The sequence below is a fragment of the Chamaea fasciata genome, unplaced genomic scaffold, assembly GCF_029207755.1.
Source record: "Chamaea fasciata isolate MVZ Bird 193981 ecotype frontalis unplaced genomic scaffold, bChaFas1.0.hap1 SCAF_1, whole genome shotgun sequence".
NCBI lineage: Eukaryota > Metazoa > Chordata > Aves > Passeriformes > Sylviidae > Chamaea > Chamaea fasciata.
The window spans coordinates 92800762-92825824 of record NW_027094086.1 but is presented as its reverse complement, the minus strand read 5'-3'; the positions used below and the strand labels follow the sequence as shown (position 1 = coordinate 92825824).

Here is a 25063-nt window from a genome sequence, read left to right as displayed (position 1 = left end):
TGTTGGAAATGAGGCTCAGGAGTTGCAAAAATAGATTTTTTTTTTCCACTTGCCTTTCTATCATACCTGCTGACCCAGATATTTCACAACCTTTGGAAGGGAAAACAACTCATATTAGATTGGGAAGATATGGAAAAAGCCACTTCCAGCTGAGATACACTTGGCACAGCATTTAATGGATTAGCCAGAGGGAGATTTCTTTACGTTTGGGTTCACACTAGCAGTATGCAGCTAATACTAACATTAGATAGATAGACAGAGGACTTGCATCCAGGTGCCCAGGGTACTACAGGAATGAGACACAGGATCCCATAAACACCTAGTTTAGATGCTAGAACATCTACAGCTTTGCTGTTTACAGACTAATTTATGGATCTAGTAAAAAATGTCATTGCAATTTGGTGTTGAGGGATGTTTGGAATTAAAGAAGTTAGAAATCTATCCAATATTGAAACACAAATTTCAAGAAAATTTTTATTTTTAAAACAAAAACAGATTTCTACCCAAATTGCAATTTAATTTCCAAAATTTGCCTGTATCCTTAGAAAGGACTTGAATCCCAGATGTTGGTAGGCATACAGCTAAACAGGGTTTCTAGTTTGGGTGTGAAGTGGCACAGATGCATTCAGTTTAGAGTTATTGCTTCTAGATTTCCTGAATTTCAGGCCAAACACAGCCCCTGGAAGTCTGATGCACAGTGGGAAAGTGTGGACAAACATACAGAAACTAATCATGTTAGGCATGAACTGTGGAACTCATCAAGGCATGCTTTGATTTAAAAGAATAGCCTCAAACAACGCATTTTGGACTCCTCAAATCACATTTTATGAGAGAATTTTTTGTGAAAAATTTCTGAGAGAGAGAGGAAGAGAAAGAGTGTGATGTCATTTTGAGTTGATGTGAGAATTATTTTTCACCTGTTTGCACAAGCACAAATAGCCCCAGTAACCTGTGACGCCTCTGTCCTGATAGTACAGTCTCCAGATTACCAAAGATTATTCCTCCTGAGACGTTGTTTGATGAGGAACTGGCTGATATTCTGGCATGCAGAGGAAAAAATTGTCCACATGCATCTTCATATTTAGGTGTGAAGACAGCTAATCTCTCTTGTCCTTTTGATTCTTTGTCAGCAGGATTCATACATGGCTGGTGATCATGTTCCAGCTAAGAAGAAAAAGACATTATTTTTCCTTTTAAAAAACATTGGTATTTTGGTGATGGCATTGCTTTAGTTCCTAAACAGTTACAGAGACAGGGCTTCCTTTGAAATTACTAATGCCCTTTCGGATGTATTTAGGTTGGAAAATTTTGAAAGCTTACAGACTGAATGGATAAGTGTTTGTGGCAAAATTTGACGAAGCTTCTCTATTCCAGTAAAAACAAGTAGAATCCCAACATTCAAAGTTATGCCCAATTTACTACATCCTAATTCTCTGATGTACTCTTGATTTGAAATCATCAGTTAAGGTTTCTAAGTTTGCGATGATTAAGTTTGATTCAACTTTTTTGAAAGATTGAGTAGTGCTACTGAGTAAAGGAAGCTTCAATGTACTTTAAATCAAGGGAGATTAGACAGAGCCTACATGTCGGACAACAAAGTATTTGTAACACTATTTACTATAGCAACAGTTATGAGAACCCCATTTACTATCTTCCATGTGTAACTTTATTTATTTAAACTTTATCATCTGTCAAAGTCCATCCCATTCTTCAAATAGCTTCATCCCACAGTTAGAGGAATAGTTATGGAGCTATAAACAGGAAGGTGGATGGGGATAAAACATTGTGTCAAAACTTTAAAAAATAGCAAGATTTAAGAAGAGACCTGCAATACCTTGAAGTAAGGTGTAAAACATTACCTTAGGAAAGTCTTAAGTGAGTATTTCCTACATGACATCTAAAACTAAAACTTTTTGATAGTGACTGAAGCTGTTGCATGAGACAAGTAACATAAATAAATAAATTAATTAAAAAGCACCAGAATGGGCCTCAATTGTGTGTTATCTGAGATTTGCACCATTGCATTTCTGCTACTGAGGAAGTCTTTTTAATGGAAAGATGGATGGAATTGATCATTCATCACAGGTTTGCTCAAGTTGTGCCACCATAAATACTGAATATGCAAAAAAGTCACAGATGAACATGCAATGACATTTTTCCCCTTCTACAGACTATCATATGCAGAAGTCATGTAGAGAAAGCCACTTACCTAAACTGAATAAAAACAATAGGAGCTCTTACTCATATCCTGCAAATTTTGCTTGAGGTATGCAGTAAGACAATGCTGTTCATCTTGAAATTCTTGAATACTGTAGTTTTCATCCTTGATAGAGGTGGATAGTCTTCAGCCATAGTGAATGTGTGCTTTCAGATTTAAAAGAAAAAAATCCTGTAATTATTTGTCTATCTGATAGGTATAATGCATTCTTGATTCACTAAGTGATAAAGAAGGAAGGAATACTGTTATTTCTAAATACCTGTCTCATCTGTATTCCTTCCATGACTTGACAAATGTATAGTATAAAATTAAACATGTTTCTCCTTGAGGTGTTACAGAAGGCCAAAAGTATTTGTGGATTTTGAGGACTAGAACAAGCAAAAAAAATTCAAACATTCAGGTATCCACTCCTGGCAGTTTTGTGGATTTTCAGTGTAAGATTGAGCAAGTCATAGAAAGTCTGCTCCTCAGGTGATCCATAAAGGATCACATCAAGGATAAAGCCTTTAAGCAACATTGTAGTAGTATTATGAGACTTCGTTCCTGCAAATAAGGCACTGAAGTGTTTTATATGGTTTCTGTGCAGGAGAGTTTCTGTGTAGGAGGCTCATTTCCTTAGTGTATAAAAATACATTTAAAACAGTACCAGATAAGCTACTCCCAGGGAACTTGAATTACCACAAGAGTCATTGATACTAAAAAGTTAAGAAACTGTGCAGCATATTCTTAAGCACCATCTATTGGTTCTTGAAATGGACAAAAACAATCATAAACCCATCAACAAATATGTCAGGCTTCAACAAGTTGAAATTGTACTTAGATGCAAATGTTCTCTTTGTAATTTTCAATTATTTGGTCTGTTCATTTGGTGTTTTGTGATTTTCTTTGTTTTTCTTTTGCTTTCTACTGGGGGCTGAAAGACTCAGGTGTTTAAAAAGAAAGAACTATTTTGGCCAAAGTGCAAATCAATTATTTGCGATGTGCTGCCACAGTATCTCCTGACTTAAAAAGTTTTCTTACTTTGTGCCTTGGGATTATCAGTTGGTAGACCTCTTTGTCCAGTCTCCATGTCCCACTCCTTCATTTTCTTCCCTGGGTCAAGATGCAGGAAAGGTACCCTTGCTAAAGAGGAATGAAACCTCAGAAGAAATATCATGTATTAGGCTAGGAAGGTGGATAGACAGGAAGACATCTTTAATCTTTGTGGAAACATTAACAGGTCAAGGAGAGGGCAAGTGTCCATATATCACCACAATAACACCCAGACACAGTCAAACTGTGATGTAACCCACATCTCAGGCTTGAGAAAGTCTTAGGTAAAGTTTCAGCAGAACCTAAAGTCAGATTAGTATTTAGAGGTACAGATTATCCTTTCAGCAGAGGAGATGATTTGACTCCAATGGACAGGCAGTTCCACTGTGCAGGATAAAGCCTGTCTTTGCTGACATGGCTGCATCCACAGTACAAGTGTTTCAACAGTTTCAAGCTGTTTTCAAGTGTCAAGCGTGGACAGTCCAGACACTGCTGGAGGAGATGTGGAAGGCAGATAGTCTTTATCAACCCTGGAAGCAAGATGTGTTTGTCAACTTACCTGAGGCAGGCAAGCTGCCACTGAGATGAAAAAGAAACTCAAGAGAGTAGGAAAGCACTAGGTGTTGCAGATATATTCCTTAAGAGAAGCTGTTCGTTTCCTTGTGTTAACTGACAAAGCCAGTAAGAAGCAACGCAGGATGATTTTTGCTCAGTGATGCCTGCAGATTTTATGCTTTCAACAGGGGTGAGGAAACAGCCCTTTGCTGAGCCTCTTCTGGCAATGTTGGGGACTGTACTCCTGTTTCATATGATAGGCCTTCAGAGTGTTTTGGGGATATTGATTAACTTCCTTCTGTGGAGACAAATGGACTCTCCAGTGGCAGATTTGAATCTATCCAGTAAAGTGCCAGAGAAGAATCAAAGACTAAAGCCATAAATGAGAACAGTAAGATAAAATGGAATAAGGTTCAGAAAGCAGTTTAAATAGTGAAGGCACAAGTTAGATGAAATTCAAGTGCAATGGAACTGAAAGGCTTAAAATATTCATTGTATGATATTCCTTAGTGTACCAAAAAAGACCAGTGTCAAACAGCTGCTCTACCAGTTCCTGACAGTGCATCCAGTTCTAGTCTTAATTCCGTAGATTAGAATTTTCTCAAATACAGAAAAATAAAAGCACTATGAAAGGAAATGATTTTTCCTTCTTTACAAATAATTTAAAAGTGAAATTTAGAAAATATTATGTATGTTTAAAAATTTGTTGATAATATAAATGGGTTTTCCCTTAAAGAGTTCAATGTCTGCCTGAAAGAAACATTTTGAACATCATGAATCCATCCAAACATATCCTGAAATCGTAGCAAATTTAAGCAGGATTACTGCAGTGGTATTCAGGCTTTTGATTTTGCTGACAAAGTTTAAATCTCTGCACCTAATGCATACCTCCTGTTTCTCCAAGCCGCAAGGAAGTTTCCAAGACCCAATATCCATAGCAATCCCTTCAGCTTTTTGGTTTAAAAGAATTTTGGACTGTGCCACTGGTTATGAGAGCTGGAGAATCTGGGTTACCTGCCAAAAGTCTGGAAACACATGATGAACAGATGAGCACCCCAAAGCCTTCATTCTGTGATTGCTCATACCTTGAATCTTTGTACAAAGACCAAGCTCTAATGACCCTGTGGCAAATGCCTGCAACCAGAGTAAGGCCTCAAAATGCTTCAGAGCACAAGGATGCAGATAGTTGTTTTTTTTCTGCTCAGATTCCAGTCAGAGGTAAAACCTGAGGGAACAAGAGTCCAATCTGAGCGAATGATGTTTTGCTGTGGCTTTACTCACTAAAGCACAAAATGAGCAACTTTTAGGGGTTTTACTCTTTTTTAGGGGTTTGTTGATTGGGGGTTTTTTTCGAGTTTGAATGCAAAACAAAAGATTTAGTTGAAGGAGTTAAGGGTTAGAATCAAATAACATTTTTATCCCACTGCTCAGTGAGGAAGACCTCAGGAAAGAGATACCAGGTTACAGTTTGTTTCTCTCCTTCCTGAAACATGATAATATGACTACCTTTCCATACCTCAGCATTTCTTTGTATCCACTGACATGTTTCCCCCTTCTTCTGTGCTCTGTTCTCTGTGCACACATAGCTTCTTACCCAGCTTGCAGCTGTTCCTTTCACAGGACAATCTCTCTCCCCTCATCCTTTTGTGCAAATTTACAAGAGAAATATCATAATCTGTCTCTATAAGGTGTTAAATCCTATTGTGATAAAGCTAAACATGTTTTCTGCTTACCTAGTTTTCAAAAGAGGGAAGAGAGAGACATGAAAGACAAGCCCAAGAATAATGACGAAACCAGGGAAGAATTTTTGGAGTATTCTCCTGTGTTCCTGCTACCATACCACACTCACTCATATGTGCAAACATGAATAATCCACTTTATGTAGCTGCTACCATTTGGGGAAACATCCCTCTGTTTTTAATTTTTAGCGTAAAGCTCTTCTTCATTTTATTAGGTGTTTCATGAAGGTACAGGTGTTTTATTCAGTTTCTTTTTTTCCTGAATGTGTACACCATAATTTTTTTGACCAGATGTTTTTATAAGAATTTGATTCAGAAATGGATTGTGTACTTCATGAAAGACAAAAAAAAGAAATTCATCTAAAGTAACACATGCACACATATGCACAAACAAGTAAACAAATGAGAGGAAGGATTTAGTGACAACACCATTTTCCACTGCCTGAGTGATTAGAGAATCCAGTGTTTTCTATCAGCCAACCTCTTTCTCTCCCCTAAAGCATTAAATAAATACTTGTGCTAATTGCAGGTAGCAGCAGACTACAGAATCACGTGTTTCAGAACTGGCATGGATGTGAAAGGAAATAAACAAGCCATGGTAGATTAAACCCCACGGAGTCAGTTTTTCTGTCACAGCATATAGCAGAGTCCCTTGCTATTTTACTGTTTCTGTCCTTGTAATGTATGCCGGATACTTATAATTTATGACAGAGCCATTGCTTCATGAATTGCACTTCCTTTTAAACTGATGCTGAACTCGTTAGTGGGGGAAATGTGACAGGTTGATAGTGGTTTCTTATCTGCAGGTTAAACATTTTCAGAATAATTCATGGCCAGCAACTGTTGGAGCTGTAATGTTTTTGTAATTAGAGCTGGAGTGGACTGTTCACTAAGCTTTTGTGCTCCAGCAAACAAGACCTCATCACCATCAGTCTGAAGCTTGTTACCTTCCCATCCATCAGATTTCAGGGAGGAAACATTCTGAAACTCAGTCTGCTGATCTTGAGAAAGTTGTCCCAAGCACTGAAATTACCATCTCTCTGGAAAACTCAGGGTGACTCTATTTCCAGCCATCACCATTCAAAAACAACAAGCATAATAAGAATTAAGAAATAAGAATAATATGTAAATAAAATAACTTAAGAAATAACTTTCCTAAGTTTTTTCTTAATTTACTTAAAAATAGCAACATTGTTTTGGGGTGCAATGTTATTCTTATTTCTGTCCTCACTACTTTAAATCATTAGGATACGTGTTTTGAAGCTTCTTTACTATCAAGGCCAGAATCTGTATTTCCAGTACTCTGAGAAAAGGCTACAACTCCTTGGAAATTCCATCATTCAAGGAGACAGAGATTTGAAAAGCAGACTGTGAGACTTATGACGAAAATCACAAAAGCTCTGTCTAAAAAGGTCACAGTCCAAATGAGATATTACAATGCAAGTTTAATTGCTTTGTTGAGATATATCAACTTACATCAACTGAAAATCTAGTTTGGTCTCTAACTTCAACAGTGCACATGCTCCAACAACTGTACCAGTTACCTGTAAATGGGTAATTCTCCGTGTTCCTCAAGAATCAGACTATACTCAAGTACTCAGTGAGAAGGGATAAAAGTGTATTCCAGCTTGTGTAGTCTGCCTTATAAAGTCTCTTTATGCTAAGTGAATTGCATCCCAGGTAGGTTTAACCCAAAATTTACCTTGCGTAAGTATTCAAATATTCCAACAAACTATTTTCTCACAATTGAGACCAAACTAAATAACACCAACATTAATTTCTGACACTACTCCTTTGTATCTGTCTATTTTATAAATTCCTTGTTTATTTTCTTTCACTGTTTTTCTACATTCACAGGATCCAAGGAAAGTACTGAGGCCATCCCCTCAAAACAAGTGACGTCTACCTCTAGCTTCTCTGTCATAAAATATGGCACAAGTCCCAATTAGAGCTCATCCACAGCAAGAAATCTGTCTGTTATCTTTTCTTGTAACAGATGAGTTGTTTTTTCTTTCCAAGTTGGTTGGAAAAAATAAAAAATTCAGTGTTTTTTAAAAAGAGGGAAAAAATCACTGTAAATGAATAAATAAGCAAACACACGTGCATTTTTAATAACGCATGAACACTTATTTTAAGAATAATATTCATGCAAGAGCTATGATTGTTATAAGCCTGAAATTCCCAAATGGCAAAATATAATTAAAGTAAGAACTGTTGAACAAATAAACCTGTTAAATACACAATATTACCAAGCAAAATGGCTATGCATTTATCACTTTGCCACTTTAATTACATTGACTGCTGCTCTTCATGCATATATTAATATCTCACTAACATTATGGAGGTTGAGACATAAATTACAAAGCACTGTCTTAGAGGAAGACTTTTATCCAGGCAGAGTACAGCCGTAACAACTATTGTGTACTTTTATTATAAAACTTAACATTAAAACTAATCACTGCTTTTTTTTGGATAGTGTTTCTTGCAGTTTTCAGAAACCTCATCTCTCTAAAATAGTAATTAATGAAGTGCTGGCTTGGAAAATCCAGCTAGAGTGGGTTTCAGATGCACGGGTCAAGAGATTCAGCCTGGGATTCTGAAAGTAGCTAAAGTGCAAAACTCACAGAAGATATTCAGCTTATCTTGAGAAAAGAAAGGAAAGGAAAAACTGTATGTCATTTCTGCTCTCTGTATAAATAAAGACTACTATTTTAAGATTGTATGGATTATTTCAGGAGGTTCTTCATCATCATCGATTGGCTGGATGTGGCTTTGAGTGGGTGTGCTAGCTATTCACAGCAAAAAAAGGTCAGGAAATTCATTCTCGTGGGATGAACTTTTCTGAACCTGGAAAGGAGCAAAGAGACTTGGAAGTGACTTTTGACTATTTGGATGAATGATGCCAAAGCTGCCTTCTGCACACTGTAATTCTATAATGCATGCAGCACTGCCTGTGTTTTGAGACCAAAAGCTGTTGAATACTGTTATTGGGCCTGAGAAATCCCTTGGAATGGGAGGTTTGGTTGAACAAAATTCAGGAGATATTCTCACACAGCTTGGCACCTTAAAGATCTACTTACAGAGGGCTTCTTAAATGTTAATCTCTCAACTAATAGCTGTTAAAACCATCTTACAGGCAAAACATCTTACACAGGGTTATAGGCAACTCTGAAGAAATTGCCTAGACTTTTACTGTCCCAAAATACCAGGTGCTGTTGAAAATTTTGACCACAAAGTCAAGTCTGTAGATATTTATCTGAGTTGTGGGTATTTAACCACTCAGTCACACTGTATTTTCTTCATGCTCCCTGCCTTAGACAGGTTACAGGAAAGAAAACACCTCCAGAATGGGAATCAATATTCTTTCCATAGCGCCTCATAGACTAACCTCAGAGCAAAGACAGAATATAAGTATTGTTCTGCATAGATGTCAATTGATCACTGAATCATTGATGCCGAGATTTTTAATGTTTGTTTGTTTGTTTGTTTGTTTGTTTGTTTGTTTGTTTTTCCCAACAATTAATGGTCTATCAAACCTTTTCATGGAAGGAGAGCATAGGATTTTCCCTATGTAATAAATGAAGATCTAATGCTATACATGAGTTTAGAGGAGTTCCTCATTTCTCAGCTGAGAAACCTAAGATCCAATTTTTCAGGTTCCTTTGCTTGTTGTATTGTTCTGTGCATTGACAACTTCAGAAAAGTTAAAATTCAATTTTAAGTACTAAACATCACACAGAGCTACCACTGGGTGCCTGAAACTGACACTATAGTGGGACACAGAAGAACAGCTGCCCAAATGTGTGTTTATATCCATGGATTTCCTAGAATTCTGCAGAAATTAAATGCTGCTACAATGGGTAGTATTGCATTTTGATGGCAAGGATTATGCTGCCTTTGCCACGAAGTCATGCAATCCCCTCCTCTCATCTTGCCTTATCCACTGCACACTGTCCAAATCCTGTTATCAGAGAGGCACAAATGTTCTAGTAATATCTTTATTTACTAGTCAGTGTCGACTTGTTCTTTGAGTAGGTTTACTCAGTCCTACTGAATGATGCTGAACCAATGTAAGAACAGTCATGATCACATGCATAAGCCACATGAACCTCTAAAGGGACCCAAATTCAAATTGCATTGACAAATTGAGAGTTGATATCCCAGGCTTCTAACCACATGATAATGTAACATGAATAAATTAAAAAAAAAAAAAAAGAAAAGAAAAAAAAAAAAAAAAGAAAAAAAAAGAGAAAGAAATAGAGAAGAGCATTATGTTAAAAAATGATATATAACACTGCATCAAGGGAAGCACAATGAGACCTCAATTTTTGCCTCTGTCACAATGTCTTCTAGAGATTAAACAGAGTAATAGGTAGCATTGGGAAGCAGGAGGCTGTTATCTTTAGTAATCTTCCCTTAGCAGTGGATGGAGGACAAATCTTGAGACTGTATTTCACAATTACTTGCTTCACAACTGGAAGTAGTACTGCAATTCATAAATCTGACGTGATTTTCCAAATCTGAGTGGAAATGCAGTTCAAAAGCTTCAGGTTGTTCCCTCACATGGCTCTCAGCATTTCTGTCTCCCAAACATCTAAATTACCCAGAATCATTCTTGTAGACCTGAGTCCAATCTCTGTCCCATCCTGCTCTATTCTTCACTCCTTTCTCCTCTAGCCTTGAAGATGCAAGGATAATTACAGTTAATAAAGCACCTAAGGAATATTGATTTTCAGCCAAACTTGTAGAAATTGCAATTCAATAGGCTGAACACCTCAAAAAATTTGGACAAATCTTCACATTTTACGATTTCTCCAAAGTATAGAAGTGTCTCATTTCCTTCAAATCAGGCTTTTTGGATGGAGCCAGTCTACTTTTGTCACTGTAATATATGGAATTTTAATTTTTTTTCATATAATTTGGTTCAATGAGTAGTTTTCTGCAAATGACACATTGGAAAAACAATAATTTTCTTGGTAAATTGCCTGTGTGGTAATAACAATGCCATTTTCTTTAGCAAAGTATGAAGTTCAAAGAACAAGACTGGGGGCTTTTGTTGGTTTTGGGGGGTGTTTTTCTTTGTTTGTTTGTTTGTTTGTTAGCTTGTTTGTTTGTTTTAAACCTAGTTACTGCTTTTGAAATACATTTTCATTTTCTTACATTTCATAATGTCTTACCTTGAGTGTCCTCCCATTGAAAGTTGAAAAGGAAGAGAGTATATAAGAAACATTATCAAAATTAAATCCTTGATTCCTATAGTCTGGTCTTCAAGACATAACAGCACATACTAGGCCCCTTTAGTCATCCACAATTTACAATAGATTTGTCTGCTACATAAATTTGACAAGAATACTGTAAATTTTTGAAAAAAATAGAATTTCCAAATTTGATATATGTTACTGTAGATTTAAAAAATGCTTTCAAATTCAGATCAATTTTTATCTTGTAGAACATTCTGAAATGTTCTTTCTGCTAAAATAACAATTGTTCTTTTGACAACAACAACAACAAATCTCATATGTCAAGTAATGGCAAAGCCAGTTTCCAGGGTGCTATAAACATTCTCATAAACTCCCTAAAAACTACACTGATGTACACCACTGTGCTTAAGTACAGCCTTGTGGTTTAGAGCAGTCATGATTCTTAGAGAATATCTAAAGGTACTCAAAACCAAAATTTAAGGGAAAATCCTCTGGCAGAAATGACATTGTCACAGGATGGCATAGACCACTGGAATAACAACCATGCTATCAAAACATAGCCAAAGGAACATGGTTTGAAAAGAATTAGAATATCATTATCAATGACACGAAGAAAAAAAGATAAGAACAGCTTAACTACTGCCTGTCAGCGCATGCACCGAGTTCAGCACCCAGCTTAAATAGTATTCAGGCAGCTGCCTGTGTATATACCCAATATTACATGTTAATGTAAAAGTTAAGACTGCCAAGATAGCCCCCCTTTTTTTTTCTCACTCATTCAGCTGGAAACACCAGGGACTGTGTTAAACTTTTTTGCATGGTGTATATGTACTATGCCGTCAAAATTGAATACTGGGACGTTCAGGGTTGCTCCATGACTGACAGCATCTCCATGCTCTACAGCATACTTGAAAAGGGAATACAGGAAGCAGAACTCAGCATATGGATGAGACTTCAATTTCTTATTAAAAAGACTCTGATCTTTCTCAATATTAACCTTATCCACATGTCTTCATCTCCCAGTAGCTCAGATTTCCCACTTCTAGAATAAATAAGAAGAGAGCTTGTCTACGTGGATAGAACTGGAAAGAAATTTAATATCCACCTGTCACAAGGACATCCTTGTTCAACAAATAGGGGAAAGGTACTCAAAATAATGGTCTGGATTGTAACCCTCATTTTATGGTAAAACCATGGGGTAACAATAAGTAACTCCTTTTAACATTTTCATCTCTGCTTTCCCTCACCCATTTTGCATGGGCTGCTAGAGGGTTTACTGGGGGGACTGACCCTTATTGTGATGTTGCTTCTGTTTCTTTTCTCATGCCCAATGCAGAGCTCTTTAGTGGCAACATGGTCTAGAGCATCTGTAGCTGTAATTTGAAGGATTTTTAAGTTATTTAATCTAACTGCAAAATAATTGTTTGGGTTTTTTTAATGCATAGAATACTTCCGAGTGTAAACACACAAATCATTAAAGGAATGATAAAGGAAGCACAGTACAAAATTGAAATAGATGTCAACTTGATAGGCTACTATAGCTCAAGAGGAATTACAGTCTCATTCAAATACACAGTGGTTAAATACAAGAAAATATTTATGAGACAAACAGCAGTATTCAGAGTTCAGATAAAGAAGCTGCTCTTAGCATGACAAAAAATAGCATCTGTTGAAATACTTCTAGCACAGAGAAATCCAAGATAGCATTCTTTCTCTCTCAGGTATGGCAGTTTCTATCGTTTCCCTCAGTAGATGGATTAAAATGATGACAGATGAAGATTCATTGCCAAAGTAAATGAAGGATCACATTTAGATACATAATTACTTGGATTTGAAACACTAAAAATTAAAAAAAAAAAAAAAAAAGAAAAAAAGAAAAGAAAGGAAGATAAACACAGATTCAAATATCTGCGCTGGTTATAGTAAATTGTTCTTTGACATTCAAGCAACTGTCAGAAACTCAAAGTAGCAGTGCCTTTCCATCAGCAAAGACCACAATTGTGGTGATGACTCTTTCCCTTAGTTTCAGGAAATACTTTTTGTACCATACAGCTTTTGGCTATAACAGGTGCAAAAAGTTGTCTTCTTCAAGAAACATTGTCCAGTATGCATGCATGCAGATTTTCCAGATCTTCTGAAAAATTAAATAGATAAGTCCTGTTGCAATGTTGAAAACTTGGCATAAAATCCTAACCCTACTGAAATGAATGAGATTTATTCCACAAATTTCAGTATGGCTTGGATTTCACCATTTGGATGAGAGAATAACCACTCAATACTTCATTTGGTCCTAAACATTCCCTTTTCCCAAGTCAAACAGGTCATAACATGTTTCTACAACACTCCTCAAAGCCACTGTTTTTGTTTCAATGTGGTGACAGATGCCAGCCATGCTGGAAGCATTTCAAACTGACTGCAAGTGAGATATTAACTTGCTGCCCAGAGAATAAACTTTCCTTTTCTGTTTGCTGAGCACATTAGGGAATGTTTCAGACATGCTTTGCAGGACAAACCCTTTTGTTTTACTAATAGGGTTCATGCACATACTTCCAGTGGGAAAACATCTGTTTTAGAAATCTGTCCTCCTAGAAATAGCTGGATTCAAACTACAGGCTCTGGAACCACATCCAAATACTCCCAAAGTTCAGCAGAGTTTGGATCAGGGGGCTGGACTGAAGTATTGGCAGAAAAATAGGCCAGATTTGGGATTTAAGCTTCGTATGTTTTCAAGGATACAGATTTTGTCTTAGGACCAGCTCTGCTTCTCAGTTCCAAGCACATTCATTTCATGTTGCTTTGGGCAGGCAGGCTGCACCTATGCACAGGGACATAATACAAGTCCCTTTCAGTCAAAAGAACTGCTCTCTTGAAAACCTGAGCTGAAATTAAAAGTAATTTTCTAATTCCCTTTCATTCATCCGCGAGACAAATTTTCAAAATTCTGCCCCAGTGCACACCTTAGTCAGACAGTATAATATGATCCATAACTAAATCAAATCTTTTAAAAAAATTATTTTATAACAGAGTGTGTTAGCTGGCACCTAAAAGTTTTCAGCTTTGATATATTGTGCATTTTTTTTTTAAATATTGGGGTCATTTTTAAACATAATAATAACTGGAGAAATAATTATCTTGTTTTTTTGAAAATCTGTAGTTCTGCTCCTTTGCAAACTGTCATCCAATAAAAATAGACAGCAAAAATTTAATTAAACTTTGAAAATTTAGACCGAAGAACCACTGTGAACTTTTAGGGTGAGGGATTAAAGCCTTCTTAAACATCTGCAGCTCAATAGTCTCTATCAGGTCAGAAGTTTCAAATGCAGAATCTACTCCTCGTGAACATATAACAGATGCTGTTGTTCCTTGAATTATATCCAATATATGACTATGTAAGAGAGGGTAGCAAAAAGTCTTCTGAAGCCATGAATCCTAGATACAATATTCAGAGAAGGAGCCACACTGAAAATCACACCTTTGTGTACCTAAACAATTCAAAAAACACACTTAGCAAATGGACTGTCCAAGTTAAACAAAATAGCCTAAAACACTACTCTAAGATAACAAATAGCCACAGGAAATTACAATCTACACTCACCTAACTCCCTAATCAATAGTCAAGAATTAAATATTTCTTTAAATCCTTGTTGGCAAAGACACTAATTATCAATAATTAAAATAGAGCAAATTACATCAACAGCTGTTCAGTATCTAGAGGTAACACCTGACATGGGAGAAACCACCAAGAGCGAAGTTCAAAGACTGCTGAAGCTGATAAAGTCATGGCTACACGGATCTGTTTCCAGCTGAAGCAGTCCCTGTCCTAATCTCTCCTTCTGGTGATGCCCTTTCACTTCTTCCTGACACCAGCTACATAATGGCATATTGTTCCGGAGAGAGAAAATTCTGCTAAGAAATACCATTTTTTGCCACATCATTCTTTACTCACAGGGAGATGATAGCAAGGAACAGGTACTGCCTAAAAGGGCACAAAACACAAAATGGCAGCTAAAGACTATTTCTGCAGCTATAGTGAGCTTTGGGCTGGGCCTCATCTTCACTGACAAAGGATTTACCAGACAGCTATCACCTCTCTTTCAGCTTTAAGGAGAGACCACAGCCTAAATCAATTTTTACCTCTGCCAACAATAAGTGATGCTGGAAATGACCAATATTTTCTATGGTTCCCCCCACCTCCAAATATAATTGCAACTTACTTTTTTTTTTTTGGATGACATAAAAGCCCAGAAGAGGTGCAAATATTCAGGAAAACTCATATGCCATACATGAAAGGGACGTAAAGCTGGAAGAAAAAATCACTTTGTACTTTGCACAAATGAACGGTAAGTACAAGAACAACTCACCGAGTGAACATTTAATCATTCTCCTTGCTGGGAGATATGTGCTTCTGAACAAGAACTCCTGCCACAAAAACGTTGCCATTGTAAGAGAAACAGAGTATTCTCAAAACTGTGTCTGATGCAGAACACAGTATTCTCTGAGAAGGGTGGGAGTCAAATGCCTTAGAGGCTGGCTAGGGGACTATGTGGCAGGCTGCTTTGCAGGAGCTACTTTGGTCTGACAAGAAGATTAAAGGAATCTAGGTTTCTTCCAACCTCCACAGCAGGACTTTGCACCTCAGACTCGTGGCACAACCAGGCAAGTGTGCAGAGCAGGTGGTTCACCTCACTCATCGTAAGTCCAAGATAGATGGGAAGGGAGGCAGCCCTTGAGAGATCTCTTGCAGCCTGGCAGCAGTTCAGTCCATTCCAGTCCTTCTTGCAAGGCTCCGGCAGGATCTAAACACTTCAAAAAGTCTCTCCCTTTGCCATTCCCCCAAAAAGTGCAAAATTTTTTTCTGTGTGGACTTTGACCTGTAGCTCAAAAGGCTCTGAGAGTTATAACCTGGAGTGAAAGCCCAATATCACTGCTAGTAGGAGTTATTCTGAGTCAGGACTACTGACACATGCTCTAGAAGAAAGCACAAAGTAAGCACAGTTTTAAAGAATAAGCAGTCAGGTAGAGATTTGTGAATTTTTTTGCCTAGAAGGAAAATTAACATAATGTATTTCTCTTCCCTTGTGAATATGTGGGGCACTGACATTCCAGAGGAACCTAGGGTCACTAAAAAGTTGATGCACCATCCTCACATGTCCTTAGAGACAAGACAGGGAAGACAGGAGCATCCTGAGTATTCCCTTTTGAATTGCTTTCAGACAGAGGTCTCTAAGTATCAGAGAGGATGTTATTTTTGTAAATATTTTTTTACATCCAAATATTTAACAACTGCCCCATTACTGAGAGAAGATTCAATGAATAAAATACGAAAAGATGCATGGAAGAAATGAGTACTCCCTCTGCCAATAGAAAGGTTCAACTGATGACCTGAGGTGGGTAAGAACTAAAGCATTCAGACCCTCTGGATCTTTTGCAGTCTTAGAAAAGGATCAGTGACCCATTCATCAAAGTGTCTCTATAAAGAAAGGGGGGCCTCTCTCATCATGATTAAAAAGAATCAGCATTTGTGTTGGCAACAAAGCTGAGGCTTTAATGGACACAGAAGAGAGACAACCTCCCAGGCTGAGGCTATGCCTCAGCTACACTTAACTGACATATCCTAGGCTGAGGAAAGAGTCTTGTCCATGTAATACTTGCTCAACACACCACACTCAAGACTTATTGTGGAAAAACACAGGAGTTTTTGATCTGTTCTTCAAACATAAACTCTAAAAAGATTTTCTATGGTGACAAAATCTTTCTGCTCGATCAGTGCTGCACATTCTATCAGGACTCAAAGTAAAACACCCTGACCTTTCCCTTTAAAGATTCTCAATTTAAGGCAAATTAGAAAATTATTAAAGCTCTTGTGTCCTAAGGTAAGAAAGCAACATTTCCAGACTGTGCTGTTCACAATACATGGGCTCACTTTACTTATGAGACAGGAGAAAAAAAGCACCTCTTCTTTCATGATCTAGTTTTCATTTGAAAGGCATGAAAAGTAATACAATCTTCCATAAATGAAAACACCCTGAAACTTGCAGCTCTTAAAGGAAGCTGGTGTCCCATGAGTTTTATAACTGAAAATTATGAGACTACCCAGCAATCACAGGGGAAATTAGAATTTCCCCAAAACTGCTAATGAAAATGGTAATCTTGATATTGTCAGTGCTTGTAGGGTGCTTGTTTCTCAGCCATGTCTACAAGTTATGTCTATATTAGGATGTAATGGAGGTCACTAGGAGACTACAGAACAGCCAGTGCTGAGAACCATGCAGTATACACATTTCAAGGAGTTTTATCTTGAATACTTACTCTTCTTGTAGACTGAACCCCCATTAGTGATGGAAGAAAGCTGTGTGTACTCATGGAATATGTCTTTAGGTTTAGTTTAGTTTGAACAGGATCCAGTTGCTTGAGCCTGAGACCTCTGTTCAGTGTAAAGTCCAGCACATGATATACAAGGGTACAACTGCAGATTGGCTTCTAGAGGGTGCACTTCAGCTGAAAAAAATGCTCTTGTACATACCTCTCAAAGAAAAAGATGAATCATTTTGAATAGATGAGGAGGAAAATCAAAAGAAGTAGTATATCCTGACAGTAAGGATAGAGAGGTACACCTTCCCTGCAGTATTTCAGTCCATGCCAATCCAAAAGAAACCTGGAGGTACACAGTCCTGTTCAGATTGACAAACTCCATGTGTGAGTCAAGGCAGAATCAGGTTTCACCAATTTACTCAAATGAATCTGCTCTTAGTTTATCACAAATGGTTCTCAAAATAACTATTGCTGAAAATAACTGTTTATAACCATTTGTATCAGTCTTCGCATCATTGGAGGTCATACATATTTTCTGGGTGTTTGCTAGGAGCCATGACAAACAAATCGAATCACCCTATTTCATCAAGAGTAGGAATAACTTACTGAATGTAAAAGAATCACACAGACAAATTCATCTGAGGCTAAATATTTGGGTCCAATCAAAAACTTGCAAAAACTAAATCGAGACTTTCAGGATCCAGGCACATTCTGCCTTTCTTCTGCAACACTGGAGGATGTACAATTAATGATGAGTGAAGGACTTATGGCTTGGTTATGGATCACCTTTTGTCTGATTTGATCTCCTGAATCATTTTTACTGTAAACAAAACTCTTTGTGGATTACTGTCATTCATTAATTGCCTGGTAATACCAGTTTTGTGACTGATATCTGCCGCTGATCTGAAGAATTAGGGAAGATAGCCTCTTTTTTTGCCAGATAATGGATATCTGCAGAAATTAAGTTTGGACTGTTTCATAAAACCTGAGACTGGTAAAATAGAACAAGACAGTCAAGCAACCCAAGGATGACTGCAAAAAAGGTACAGAGACAATTTTAGGCTTCTCATCACTGTAAGGAAAATTTAACTATGTGAGGAGAAAACTCACTTCTGGGACACCATCAAATCTTTTACTTGGGGGGCAAATGGAAGTTTGGGAGTTATGGTGGGAAAGTTGGGCTGTGAAGCTGGATTTGAATTCCATGGGACTGAGGAGAGAATAGGATGAACTAGAAGAGTAATGAAGAGATATGGAAACCTGTACTGTATTTTGTTGGGGAATTTCATATTCTCCTTTCCTAAACCTGCAGGACTTCACACAATCTGTTTGTCTATGGCAGTTGGACATGACAGTGACATGGCATCAGAGATCTGACCAGTGCATGATAATGGCTATATTCCACCCACCCCCAGCTCTCATCCTTTCCAGAGCAGGGTCATCTAAAAAGGCATATTTTGTCTTTGGGAAAGATCCTGTCAAAAGGAGAATAGTGTTTTTAAAGCTTCAGATAAAGGCAAAATGTTCAAACACTGCTGATTCAGAATGGCAATTTTCTTTCTTTTCTCTTGAAATTAATTTATTTTAGCATTTTCTACATTAAAACCAACAAAAACAGACAAACAAGAAACCCGGAAAAGTAATATTGTTATTAGTAAGGACTTATTTTAATATATTGTAATGTGCCAGGAAACTCCAAATTAATTAAGAATTTTGAATTTTTAAAATGTTGATTTTTTGGGGGGTTTAACCTGTTATAGTATTAAATAAACTTGAGAAACACAACAAATTGAAAAACCTAGCTGCCACTGATTTGTCTTGATTTCTCTGATCAACTCATTATGCTTTTCATAGAATCGTAGAACCATTTAGGTTGGAAAAGAGTGACCATTGAGTCCAACCATTAACCCAGCACTGCCAAGTTCAGCACTAAATCATGTGCCACATCTATGCAACTTTATAATGACCCCGGGGATGGGGTCTCAACCACTACTTTGAGCTGACTAGTCTAGTGCTTGACAACCCTGCTGGTTGAAGAAGAAATTCTTCCTAGGATTCAACCTAACCACCCCCTGCCAGCTTGTGGCCATTTTCTCTTGTCCTGTCAGTTGTCACTTGGCAGAAGAGACTGACCCCCAGCTCCCAACACCCTCCTTTCAGACAGCTGTAGAGGATGATAAGGTCATCCTTGAGCCTCCTTTTCTCCAGGCTGAACACCCCCAACTCCCTTAGCTGCTCCTCATCAGACCTGTGCTCCAGACTCTTCACTAGCTTCATTGCCCTTCTCTGGACACCCTCCTGCATCTCAATTTCCTTCTTGTAGTGAGGGACATAAAACTGGACCCAGGATTCAAGGTCCAATTGCAGCCTCACTATTGGTCAGGATAGTGGGGAAATCTCCACCTTGGTCCTACTGACCACACTATTGTTGATACATTTCTGATTTTTGCATCTTTTCAAGAATTTAATAAAGAGCCATTTCAAGACATTACTCCACACAGGTCTTAGCTATGACCAGAGTGCTTTTTCATTCTGAATATTCATTCCTTCTGCAGCATCTTCTCCCTGTTAGGTGTGTAGTTGGATTTCTAGGATGGGAACACAAACCATGGCCATTTTTAGGGTTCTGAAATGACTTAATTATTAACACATCCCAGAAACACATTCCAGTTCCCCTCCATTAAAATGCAGAAGTAATTTTTTTCGTTAATTTGTCCAGACTCTCAGTTTCATCTTCTTCCTAGAGATGTAATTAGAAAAATCAGTTCAGCACTGTCCATCAGATGTACATTTGGCTGCAAAAACACAGATGCCCTTGGACTTTCATCTTTCCACAGCCATTGTCATGCATGTTGTTTTTGCTGTCACACCCCACAGTTTCACAGACAGGCAAAGCCTGGACTACAGTGAGAATGCTACTTTCTTCTTCACTTAAGAATATGCAGAGCCCATAGAGGGAGTGCCAAAGTATCATTCCCTGCTGTGCAAGTGTGACAAATATATAGACAGCTTTCTCAACAAACTGAGAGACTAAGAAAAGCATGTTCAGAATTTACATAAATTGCAGGGCCCTGTTGACCACAGAACTTCACGAGAAAGACTGCATTGTACACTGGGGTGGGCACAGAATTCCATCCCTCTATTACATTACCAGCAAAAATTTCAGTGCGGAGAACTACAAATGTTAGAAATACTAATGATGGGTAGGACTTAATACCAGTGAGCTATTTAATGAGTAAATTTCATTTGGTAACAGTGAGGAGAGGTTGGGATAATCCAATGCATAAACTGTTCAGATGGGAACTCACACCACTCGCCAGGTCCTGACTGCTCAAACTATGCCGGTAACCACTGGCAACTGCAGCAGAGTCAGCTCAGCCTTTTCCAGCTGTAATACTATGTAACTCACCTTATAGTCTTTCATTAGGGCTTTAATGACTCATAAATCATGTGCCAGAATCCTAAAGGCTGCTTCATCCTTCTCTCAACTAAGATTTCCTCTGTGACCTTTGACAAGATATTTCATTTTAGCCCCACTGCAGATCCCCATCTACAAAAATGGTGAACATAATCTTATTTTTTAAGTTCTGTGAAGGTCATACCCAAGACAGAGCAAAGCACTCAGAAGTCACCATGCTAACATCTGAACAAATCAGGCAGAAAAAGCAGCTAAGCGTAAGGCAACTAAACAAGGTTGATAAATGTTTTGTTGCAGATTAAATTTTAATTGTTCATGAAGGCAGATGTACTACGAATTAAAAAAAAAAAAGGTGACAATCTCATAAGAATTTAAAAATTTGATATGATTTTTGAGTTTACCTTAGAACAAACTCATAAAGGCAGAAAGGCAGGCAAACACCAACATATACACACATTCATGCATTTATTTGCACATGCAGGTTCAGGTGCATGTGAAGAGCTCATTTTTATATGCAGGTGCAAACTTTTTCCAGGGTTGAAGCTTGCAGCTCAGGAAATTTTGCACATTTCACAAGGGTGGAAAAAAGTTTTGATTTCATAGTAAATGTTTCATAAAACAAAGACCAGATGTTTGTCTTAGCTCCTGTTTTTGCTCTGCCTTACTTTCTCAGCTGGAGTTATTAATTATACCTTTTAGTCTCCTACTGCAGCTCTTAACTCCAAAAGATTAAATGGCTTGATTAGCACTGTTTAGCTTTTCCTAGGTGGTTTATTGAATGTCACATATAACATTCTGGCACCTCACAGATGAAACTAAATTCTTGCAGCCTTGAAGAAATATGACTTTTTTTTTTTTTTTTTTAACCAGAGAGCAAGAGAAGGGCATTTTTTACATATTTATGAACACATCACATTGGACATTTCTATTTATTCTTTAACACGCTCTCACAAACACACAGCCTGTCCTAGGCTGTATATTATTTATAAATGTTGACACTTAATACTTTTGGAAATGCCTCTTGGAAAAATTTTTCATAAAATAGTGACTGGGAGGCTTACAGAGATTTGTAGAAACCTTGGAATCAACAAAATATCTTCACATGATTTTTCTAACTCTTCTACCTGCTTGGAAGCCTATAGAAAAGAATGCAAGTAAACAATCCTTTAGAAGATAAAGAACATTCAATTCTTCATCCTGCTGCCGCTTATATGGCTGCACCTGTGCTTCTGAGAGACAATCAATAATTCACCATGAGACACCTTTGATGCGGTTCCATTAGTGACTGGTTAAGATAATGCCGAGATTTGTTCTTTCAAATTGGCCAAGACTCAAATCCTAAAACTCTCCACTCAACTGAACCTTGAGCCAGCCATCAGATGATGGCCATCCCAATGTTTGCATTGGACTAGCATCTAAGCCAGAAGGCTGGTGTGAGATTGCTGTGAAATAGAAAGCTGCCTTTTAATTTCACAGGCTGTGAGTTAAAGTGCTTGCAAACAGCTTTCTCCTACCTCCCACCCTTAAAGTCCAGGGTAACTGCCTAGCTAGCTGAAAGTCCTTCCAAAAAAACATCATTTTGATCAATTGAACCCATGTTCTTCAACATCTTTTCAGATTCTAACACTTTAAGGACTCTTTAGAAAATGTTTTAACATTTATTCTCATGTGTTTTCTACTTCTAAGAAAGCATAGTGCTGATCAATCAGCTACTTACTCTGAAGAGATAACAGACTTTGTAGACTGGCTGTTAATAGCAGAATACAGTAAGAAGTAAAGGCTGAACACAGATTTCAGCCTATGGCTGGACACAGGTCCTACATAACCACTGAAAGCTGTTCTGTGGAAATGGAGCCAATGTGAGCTCAGTTTGGCCAATTTTTATAATCATTTCTTTGAATTCTGAGGCACCTGATCTTAAAAAGCAGATCTTTTATTTCTTCTAATTTGCATTCACATCCACATATAAATGCCCATGGAGGAGGGGCTATATCTGCATCACAACAGAGCACAGGGGTGAGGGCGCTGCATGGAGCTTGCCGGCTGGAGGAGTTCAAACTACAAAGCTGGAAGCAGCCAGGTCACACTGAGTAAATGAGACAGAGAACCCTATTCTTTGCACCAAATGCCAAGCATCCTGCACACTGGGCACAGGGCAATAGCAGCACACCATGTTTAAATACATGTGCCAGCAGCTGTGGCCATTGCCACAAGTGCAGAAGCAATAAAGACAGAAAAATGTCTAAACCTGCAATGATTTTTGTTCGTCATGGATTATCCCCTCACCCCACTCCCCCACTCTGGTATCTCACTCTGCTTGGTTTCCCATTCCATTTACTTCCAAAGTGACTCCCCAAGCCCGAACAAACAAAACCAGATGTGAGACTAAAATGCTATTTTGTGTCACTGCATCAGCCCTTTGTTTTGCCTCATTTGTTTAGCTCTAGTTTGCAAGAACTTTGGGGCAGAGGCTCTCAATTGCTCTTTGTTTACATCTCATCTGCAAGAGGCCTCCTCCTTCTTCACTGGCTCTTGTACTCTACCACAATAAAGATGACTACTAATAATATGACCTTCAGTTAGCCGGAATGTATTCAGCAATTTAAGGCATTGACGTTGGAGAAATCCTTATGAATGCCTGAGATCATATAACCCTTCGATTTGTTTTCAGGCCTATCTCCAAATTGTGGTTAAGTAGCTATCATTTCTAACATTTGCATTCCTCTTACCCCATAGTGTGTGGGGGGGATGGTACTATCATAATTATACCACATTCTTCTGGGTTCCATAACGAGCTATTATTTTGCTAATGGAATATTCAAGCAGTCTGCAGTAATTTATCAAATAGTCCCAAGTCCCATTTTCTCTGTGTGAATCTTTTTGTTCACAGGTAAATTGATGTGTGGGGGGTTATCAAGGCTTTTTTGTAATTCAAATTAACCATTCCACCCCCCTCTCGGAAAAAAAAAAAAAAAAAGATCGTTAGACACAGAATGGTTTTTTTTTTTTTTGTAATGATGTTTAGAATTAGAATTGTGCATGCTTCCTGTGAGTGGCAATTTCTGCATTTTAATTCATTCTTACAGTGTTTTTGCATTTTAATGCTTAATTTTAAAAATTTGCCTAAACTAAAGGGGAGCAAAATGTAATTCCATTTCTCCTTACAACTATTGTCTGCTCCACTGTCAGATTAAACTGCCAACAGTGTAGAGTGCCATTGAATTGGAGATGAGAGGGAAAAAAACCACCACACTCACCATTTATTTTACTTTCAGTAAAGAAAAGCCAAAACCTAAAACCTGGATGTATACTTAGACCACACTGAAAAAACACACACACACTCTCACACACACACATCTCTTCCACTGTGTATTTCTCTGTGTAAGGGGAAGAGGGAAGGGGTGTGCAGGGTAGGAGGGGAAAGGGTACCTAATAAAAGAAGAGTATGTGCAAATGATTTCTGTGAATGACAAGATTTCTTCTCTTCTCAAAAACTGTCTATGCCACAGTCCCTCACTTATCTCCTAATTACAGTTAGGAAATTAATGGCTGGAAATGTCAAGGGAAGAGTTTTGGCATAGCGTGACAGAATGGCTGAGGTGAGAAGAGACCTCTGGAGACTGTCTAGTCCAAGCCCCTGCTTTGATCCATATCACAGGTGACACAAAACAGAGTGGTTGGTATGCCTGATGGTTGTCAGCAAGAGCAGGTTGCTCAAGATTTTGTCTGGTTTTGAATATCCTCTTGGATGATGACTGCACAACCTTTCTGGGCAAATGTTTGAACATCCTCACTGTTAAAAAATAAGTGTGCTTTTTTACATTTAAATGGATTTTTTTTTACATCAGTTTGTGCTGATTGCCCCTTTTCCTGCCACTATGCATCACTATGAAAATTCATCCCTGTCAGGTATTTACGCACAAAGACCTCCCAGAGCCTTCCCACCTCTGGGCTGAATGGTCCCAGCTGTCTCAGCCTTTCCTCCTACCTCAGATGCTCCAAATTCTTAATCATCTTAGTGGGATTTTGCTGGCCCTCCTGCAGTGTGCCCATTTGCACAAGGGAACCAAGATTTGGACCCAGCACTCCAGCCACATCTCATCAGGGCAGTCTGGAGGGAAAGGGTCACCTCACTCAATGTGCTGACAGTGCTCTTCCCAATGCACTCCAGGACACTGTTGGCCTTCTTTGCTTCAGGAGCACATTGCCAACTGATGCCAACCTAATGCCTTCCAAGATGTCTGCGGCCTTTTTTGCCAGGCTATTTTACAATAGTTTGGCCCCAGCCTGGCATGGTGCGTGGGCAGGACCTGACATTTTCCTTACTTGAGCTTCAGGAGATTCCTGTCACTCATTTCTCTATCCTGTTTATGTCCCTGTGGAAGGCAGTGCAACCATCAGGCATATCAGCTACTCCTTCAATTTTTTGCCGTCTGCAATCTTGCTGAAAGCATGTAGTGTCTCATCATCCAGGTGATTAACAAAGATACAAAATAGTAGCTGCAGGACTGATTTCTGGGATACAATATAGTGACTGGGCTCTAGCTGAACTGATTGTGTCACTGATCACAAAACACTGAGCCAATCA

The 25063-nt window shown here is 38.2% G+C and overlaps 1 long non-coding RNA gene across 1 annotated transcript; it reads right to left on the bottom strand.

Annotated features, from left to right (window-relative positions):
• Positions 1-883: 883 nt before the first annotated feature.
• Positions 884-3340, bottom strand: LOC136297998 (uncharacterized). The gene is made up of 3 exons (XR_010723281.1): positions 3239-3340; positions 2210-2364; positions 884-1164 (listed from the first exon to the last, which is right to left on the bottom strand). It is a non-coding gene; the product is annotated as an uncharacterized lncRNA (long non-coding RNA).
• Positions 3341-25063: the final 21723 nt, after the last annotated feature.